The sequence below is a fragment of the Cyclopterus lumpus genome, chromosome 2 (assembly GCF_009769545.1).
Source record: "Cyclopterus lumpus isolate fCycLum1 chromosome 2, fCycLum1.pri, whole genome shotgun sequence".
In the NCBI taxonomy this organism is placed as follows: domain Eukaryota; kingdom Metazoa; phylum Chordata; class Actinopteri; order Perciformes; family Cyclopteridae; genus Cyclopterus; species Cyclopterus lumpus.
The window spans coordinates 2,573,956-2,582,522 of NC_046967.1; the positions used below are offsets into that span (position 1 = coordinate 2,573,956).

General features: G+C 44.2%; 1 long non-coding RNA gene across 1 annotated transcript; it reads left to right on the forward strand.

The window, feature by feature from the left end:
• Window positions 1-2,396: 2,396 nt before the first annotated feature.
• On the forward strand, window positions 2,397-4,771 carry LOC117741411. The gene is made up of 2 exons (XR_004610717.1): window positions 2,397-2,438; window positions 4,205-4,771. It is a non-coding gene; the product is annotated as an uncharacterized LOC117741411 (long non-coding RNA).
• Window positions 4,772-8,567: the final 3,796 nt, after the last annotated feature.

The window sequence follows — 8,567 nt, forward strand, 5'->3', positions numbered from 1 at the left end:
AAAATGAAAGCCACTCATGTTAATGATGTAAATAATGATTCATTGTGTATTGATATGATAAACTCTGTGTTGTTTTGTGTGTTTTCAGTCTGTCACACTGTCAGATCTCAAAGGAAGGCTGTTCTTCTCTGGGATCAGCTCTGAAGTCAAACCCCTCCAGTCTGAGAGAACTGGATCTGAGTGGAAACCAGCTGCAGGATTCAGGAGTGAAGCTGCTGAGTGGTTTTCTGGAGAGTCCACATTGTAGTCTGGAGACTCTGAGGTGGGTTCACTGTCTGCTGCTAGTGTAGCACCTTCATGTTTAATCAATAACTATTTGATTGATCTACGTATTGATCCATCAAGTGTTACATTTTCTGATAATATGTTCCACTTCACATCAGCTGCCTCGTTGTCTGCATGTCATCCTCTACAATCATGAAATGTACAACTTGTCTGGCTTCATGCTGCTGATGGATTACTGAACAGGCCTACTGGGCACAGAGCAAGGGGCCAAAGGCTCGGGGGCCAAAGGGTCAGGGGTCAACGGGTCAGGGGCCAAAGGGTCAGGGGTCAACGGGTCAGGGGCCCCCTGTCCTTCACCTACAGAATGTCACTGAGAGACACACAAAGACACAAATAGACACATTATGACCACAAAGAGACACAAAAAGAGTAATGATGAGTATACTATATATACACACCAGTGGCGGGCCGTGCATTGTCTCTCTGAGCCTTCTCTGCCATCTTACTACAGCTGAACAACCTAACAACATCATGTTGTGGAAACACCTCATATTCACATAACAAGTTAAATAAAATGTTACATGAAGTGCAACACCTTCAACTACAGAGTGCAGATACATAAATACACGCATGACGGGATGCTGCATGTCGTCCACATCAATGTAATTAACACAATGACAGGAACAACTTCACATTTATTCATAACAAAACAATCCAACAAAACTGCGTCACTAAAACACTGCACACTCAAGAGCACGAAACATTCAAATATTATTCACATCAGAAGGAACGATGTTAACTATATTGTAACGTTTCGGTGCGTTTCACTCACGGCACGGAGACGGGTTGACGTCCTTCAGGAACACTTTATTGATTGTTCAACAACAACATTGACGAGGCACTCTGATGCTAACAGCACGGACAGTTTCATCAACACGGTACTCGTCTAACAAACTTAACTCACTCCCGTTCCCAGAACAGGTCAAACCCGCCTCCCCTCTGCTCCACCAATCGCAGGCACGCACCTCGACCAGCACGCACACTGCCTCCCCGTGATTGGCTAGAGAGAGGGGTTGACGACAGACCCCTCCAAATACAAAGCTCCCCTGTACAGGGTCGCTACACCATAATAAAAACAACACCATAGACAAATGGACACAACGCTACTACAAAAAGCAGTTGACTCACCAGATGCTGTTCACTTAAAGACAAAGTCCATCCTCCTCTTTGTTAACAGACAGTTCAATGACGCGGTAGTCCAGTGGATCGGTGGCTTCAGTCCCAGTAACAAGGTCCTTCTCGATGCCCATGGACGCCAGTGATGAGTCGAGCCTCCCCAGTTGCGTTTTAGGGCTGAAGATGTCCGCTCGACAGTGGCAGTCGATATCAGGCTCGTCACCTCCAGACATGCCAGTCCGTAAAGCTGACGCAATACAATGAGCAACTCTTCTCTGATGCTGTCAGCAGGAATATGGTTCATAGTTGTTGGACTGAAAGTGACGCACAAAGGCTTTTACTTGCTGGGTGAAGGCTGCTAGCTGTGGGGTTTGTTACGTATCCCACTGTCACGCTGGCCCACTGACCAATCACAGCGCACGTTAATGCTCACGTACTTCCAGGCCTTCTAGCCCAAGTTCATGGTGGTTTCCCAACATGTTACTGGGGGAGAACAATGTCTACTGGTGTCTCTGCTGATATGCATCTGGAAATAATGCTGTGAACTGAATGGAGAAGTGGCCACTATCCTGCTGGGGATCAAAGTGGTGGATGTCTTGTCCACCAACATGAAGATCTTTTGGCCCTCCTGCTTTCAGGGAACCAGGACGCTTTGAGTCCTGCTTTGAGTTTGTTAGAGCTGGAAGAACTTCTTTCACTGGAATCAGGGTTTGAAATGTGTTTACAGGGACATGATTTTAACAACATGTCTGTTTACAAAAGAAGATGAAACCAAAATGAAAGCCTCTCATGTTAATGATGTAAATAATGATTCATTGTGTATTGATATGATAAACTCTGTGTGTTGTTTTGTGTGTTTTCAGTCTGTCATACTGTAAGATCTCAAAGGAAGGCTGTTCTTCTCTGGGATCAGCTCTGAAGTCAAACCCCTCCAGTCTGAGAGAACTGGATCTGAGAGGAAACCAACTGCAGGATTCAGGAGTGAAGCTGCTGTCTGATCTTTTGGAGAGTCCACATTGTAGACTGGAGACTCTAAGGTCAGTAGAGGGTTTGAGTCCATGTGTTGTTGTTGTTCACGTCTACAGGAAGTGAAGCTGGATCACAGCTGACGGCATCACGAGATGTTTAGAGATTGTGGTCCTCATTCATCAAACTATCAAACTATTGATCATCTCTGTTAAAGATCTGAGATCAGTCTGACTGAAGCCTGCACACCACTGGCTCTCACTTCATAGAACCAGCTTTACATTTAGTAACCAAGAACATTAGCTGGTGTTTTACTGCTCAGTCTTTTCCTCCATGGAGCCAATCATCAGTCACGGCTGAAACATCCACTAGTGCTGCTTTGTTCACGTTGAGGAAGTTCCAGATATCCTGGAAACCAAACTTCATCATGTCTGGTTCATGACATCATCTGGAGAATGTATTCTCTGGATCTAGCAAGACACACATGGGCTGGTTTACTGCAGCTGTAAGAACCCAAAATACAGATTCAGCTGTGATTGAATTACAATGAACGGATAAAAATGAAGCAGATTTATGAAAAGTCTAAATTCATGTTTTGTTAATTGTCCACAAGAAGACAAGAAAACAACTTTTAAAATATTAGTTTTCTGAATGGATATATATATATATATATATATATATATATATATATATATATATATATATATATATATATATATATATATATATCCATATATGTGTATAGCCCCAAATCACAAACTCTCCTCATAGGGATTTACAATCCGTACACATATGACATCCTCTGACCTTTGACCCTCACATCAGTTCATGAACAACTCTCCAACATTGGGAGAAAAGGGTAAGAAAGGGTTAGTGAGAGCAACTGAGGAGGATCTATCAGGATGGACAGAAGTACAATAGATGTCATGTGACCAGAAGTACAATAGATGTCATGTGACCAGAAGTACAATAGATGTCATGTGACCAGAAGTACAACAGATGTCATGTGACCAGAAGTACAATAGATGTCATGTAACCAGAAGTACAACAGATGTCACGTGACCTGAAGTTCAACATAACAGAGTTACAACACATTCAATGCATATCACATAAATAATTCATATAATGAGTAGTAGTCATGATGAAGAGGTCAAAAATCCCCAAATAGCAGCAACAGTGGATATGGTAGAGTAATGGTAGCAGTAATGGTTTTGGCTATACTAATTGCATGCACCTACACATACCAATGATAATAGCAGGAGGGGTCGGGCAGGACCCCAGCAGGAGGCAGGACCAGGGTCCAGAGGCAACACGACCCAGAGAACCTGTGAGGAGAGAAAGCACAAAGACTCTGGGGAAGGAGCAAGGGACCCAGTTTCATCTGGTCTCTGGACTAATATGAGGCCTCGTAGGGAACCTCCAGCTGTGGGTTCTTTTCAACGTCAGGACGTCAGTGACGAAGTAGGAGCATCTCAACACCGATTGGCTTTAAAGACGCAGCGTCACGTCAAGTTCTCACTCGTGTCGAAATATGTCCATTCACATGTTGTCCTTTTATTCCTTCTTTGCATTGACTCTGTATGAAGTCGCGTGGCTTTGCGTGTGTTGTGAACGCAGCAGAACAGGGTTGAATCCATCTTTACAGCGAGCACCTCTCTGGTTCTGCAGTCGTGATGCGTTCAGGACCCTCAGCAAAGACTCAGCCTGGATGACCCAAAGGGTCAGAGGAAGCTGCATAGACTGGAGGCCCTGCTGCTCTTTCTCTTGATGTGCTGATGAAGGGACTCTCTGGAGACACTGATCCATCTCTTCTGTTGTCTTCTTCTTCTCTCATCAGATGGACGTGATCAGCTGAGTGCTGATGATCCAGAGAGCATCTGGAGACTGGGACTGCTCCACCACCTCCACCTGGATTTGATTTAGTCGACCACACAGCAGAAGACTTTTAAAAGATTAGAAGATTTGTTTTGCTTGGATGTCCAAGACACAACAACATGTGTACTAATTGTTGGACATTCGTTTGTGTGCCGCTCCGCAGGCCGACAAACACCAGTCAGTGTCCATTTTATTTTGAAGGTCAATTCCAGAAGTCCCCGTTTCAACGTCGGTGAATTGAAGCCTACTAACCTGCACGGCTCTGTGCACGAGCCTGGAGTGTGTGTCAACTTTATGATCAGACACAGACATGTTTGTTTTCTGCAGAAATATTCATTTTATGAAGCTCATTATAATATTATATTTTAGTAATTCTGAGAAAAATTAAGTCAAATCATTCTAAATCCTAATGGAAATATTATACTGTTTTTATTTGTAATAATTATAATTGATATATCATATTGTGAACAGAGTAAAGCTCGAAACCACAAACGTTTCCCTGTTTATGTATAAATACAGTGTACGTACATTCCTTTCCTTGTGTCTTTATTCACACATAACAATTTGTGACAGCTAATTTCAATTAGAATGAATTCAGTTTATTTTGTATAGCCCAGAATGACCTTTGACCTCACATCGGATCAGCAAATGTCCCCAGAAAAAAAGAAAAAAACCTTTCACTGGTAAAAAAGGGGAAGAGACCTTGAGGAGAGCAACAGTGTGTCGACCCAACACACATCAGAGTCAACGTGTATTTCTCATTTTGACCCGAGGATGGCAGCAGCAGGGTTTGGGGAGATATACACAGGGTCCCCTCCACCAATCACAGGCATGCACCTCGACCAGCATGCACACTGCCTCACTGTGATTGCTAGAGAGAGGGGTTGACGACCGACCCCATCAAAGACAACTTTCAACTATTTCCCATCCCCTGTAACCACAAAGCCTCTGAACCGGCCCGGGGGCCTTCTCTGTCTTGGGGGGTCGTGTCCACTGGACCAGTGGGGAAGGAGGGGTCCGACTGAAACCCCCTGGAGCGCTGGCCGGGGAGTGAGCAGGGAGGGAACGCTGCGGAGGAATTCCCCGTGCCCCTGATGCCAGTGGCAAAGAGACCCTCTGTAAGGGGCGAGCCGGTCTCTATGGAGCACCAATATGGACCCAAACCAGCTCTCCTGCTCAAAGTGCTTCCCTTTTTCTCTCACGTCGTAGTTGCGTTTCAGCTGCTGTTTCTGAGCAAAACCACGGGCTGCTTCGAGGCGGTCCTGCAGGCTCCTGGCGTACTCAGGGCCTGGGGGGCGTCCAAAGGCCAAGTCTGCAGGGGTGCGGAGCTCTCTCCCCAGCATGAGCAGAGCGGCGTACAGGATGAGGTCTCTTGAACTGCAGAGCGACACGCCATGAGCACCAAAGGCAATCCCCAAGGGCAGTGTCACTTTTTTTCAATGTGTGCACATTTTTCTTGCGGCCCCTGATATCCATTGTTTCCGACAGTTCATAGATTGGTTCAATCAGTGTGATTTTGCTCTGTAGTTTTGATTCATTCAGTATATGATGACACAAGAGATAGAATTTCAGGGTCAGTGATATTTTATGCTCATTTGGACACTATCACTGAGATAAAGAGGAACTAGTTCAGTGTCAATTATACCATTCAATGGAAAAAATATATAATAATCTATATTAATGCAAAGAATATAGAGATGTTGATAGTTATTTCTTGTATTTCGAATTTGCTCGTTCACACTCGCTCACTGGAGACAGTTTATAACTCCCCTTTCATTTGCCTCAAGTAAACCTGAATGTAAGCAGGTAACACTCGTTAACTACAGACAGACACATTCTGTAACTACCTGGACTTACAGGTAAACCTGAATGTAAGCAGGTAACACTCGTTAACTACAGACAGACACATTCTGTAACTACCTGGACTTACAGGTAAACCTGAATGTAAGCAGGTAACACTCGTTAACAACTACAGACAGACACATTCTGTAACTACCTGGACTTACAGGTAAACCTGAATGTAAGCAGGTCACACTCGTTAACAACTACAGACAGACACATTCTGTAACTACCTGGACTTACAGGTAAACCTGAATGTAAGCAGGTAACACTCGTTAACTACCGACAGACACATTCTGTAACTACCTGGACTTACAGGTAAACCTGAATGTAAGCAGGTCACACTCGTTAACAACTACAGACAGACACATTCTGTAACTACCTGGACTTACAGGTAAACCTGAATGTAAGCAGGTAACACTCGTTAACTACAGACAGACACATTCTGTAACTACCTGGACTTACAGGTAAACCTGAATGTAAGCAGGTAACACTCGTTAACTACAGACAGACACATTCTGTAACTACCTGGACTTACAGGTAAACCTGAATGTAAGCAGGTAACACTCGTTAACAACTACAGACAGACACATTCTGTAACTACCTGGACTTAGAGGTCACTCCGTGCATCATTGACTTTGAGCTAAACTCCTGTCTGTCATTGACTAGACGTTATTTGGCAGAGTGAGAGTCAGCGCAGCAGCCTCCTCAAGGTCCTAGTGCCCGGCCATATATATATATTGTTAAGTATGATGATGGGCTATTGGATTGTAATTTGAAGGGGGAGAAAACATACAAACCAGAACGCACGCACATTTGTAGCATGTTAGAGATATAAATAAAGTGTCCATGTGAGAAACAATAGTTTAATATAATCACAAAAAAGAAAAAACTTTTAACGCCATTAATGCCAAATTATGGCTAAAGCCCCACTAGAATAGGCCTAACGACGCCCCTGACAAGTTCACAGGGCAGTTTGAACAAAACAAACACGGTTACAAACAAACCGTGACCTCTCTGCCCAGATAATAGCCTCTTACTGGAGATCGCTTCGTAGTGGTTACTGGGATTTCTATGAATTTCTCCCGCTTAGGATCGGGGATCGTGACCACGCTCTGTCAGCCCAGTGGGCAGCGGTCAGGATGAGTCAGTACCTCCGAGTCTGAGGCCATGGTTCTCTGAAGGAGATAGGTGGATAGAGTCCTCCCAGTTGGAAGTGAGTCACTGCCCCAAGCGAGGGAGGTCCAGTACCTCAAGGTCTTGTTTACAAGTGAGGGAGTGGAATTAATGTCAACTTTACCAAAACCAGAACCACTAAAAGGGGTTCTCTCTTGAGTGACGTCTCATGTGTGCCTTTAAATGACTACTCTGTGTAAAAGATGTTTTACAGACTGAACAGCTGAAAGGTTTCTCTCCTGTGTGAGTTAACATGTGTACCTTTAAGGCTCCGCTGTGATTAAAAGATGTTTTACAGACTGAACAGCTGAAAGTGACCCTTTAATGCGCCCCTCTGTGTAAAATAGGTTTTACACTCTGAGCAGCTGAAAGGTTTCTCTCCTGTGTGAATTACCATGTGTCTTTTTACATTTTGCTTCTGTACAAAAGTTTTCTTACATTCTGAGCAGCTATACGGTTTCTCTCGAGTGGATTCTCATGTGTACCTGCAAAGAAGAATGATGTGTAAAAGTATTCTTACAGTCTGAGCAACTGAAAGGTTTCTCTCCTCTGTGAGTCATCATGTGAAACTTCACACTTGACTTGTGCTTCAAGCTTTTATCACAAACTGAGCAGCTGAAAGGTTTCTCTCCTGTGTGAGTTAACATGTGTAGCTTTAAAGCTTCCTTCCGTATAAAAGATGTTTCACACTCTGAGCAGCTGAAAGGTTTCCCTCCTGTGTGAGTCATAATGTGTCTCTTCAGATCTGACTTGTGCTTAAAGCTTTTATCACAAACTGAGCAGCTTAATGGTTTTTCACCAGAACTACATTTTGAATCGGATTGAGGTTCTCTGGTCTCCTTCCAATCATCTCAGTCATCAGTGTCTGGTTCAGAAGAGTCTCCAGTCTTCTCATCAGGATCTGGCTCTAACTTCCTGTCTGGTTCTTGTCCTCCACAATCCTCTCCATCGGCTTCTGTTTCCATCTGTTCAGTTTGTCTTTGATGAAGCTGTGAGGACTGAGCTTCCTCTTCACTCTTCACATGAGTGAATGAGAACTTGATACCAGCCTCCTCCAGGTCTTGAAGCTGATCTCCCTCCTGACTGGTCCAGAGTTCCTCCTGGTCCTCTTTAATGTGTGGGGGCTCTGGGTCCTCCTGGTCCTGCTGTTCCTCTTTAATGTGTGGGGGCTCTGGGTCCTCCTGGTCCAGGCTGGAGCTCCAGACCTGCTGCTCAGGAGGAACCACTTCTTGAACCACCAACAGCTGCTGGACGTCTGTGGAGAATAATAAAATACATTCATAAGTCTTGTAAATGTCATATTAAACTCT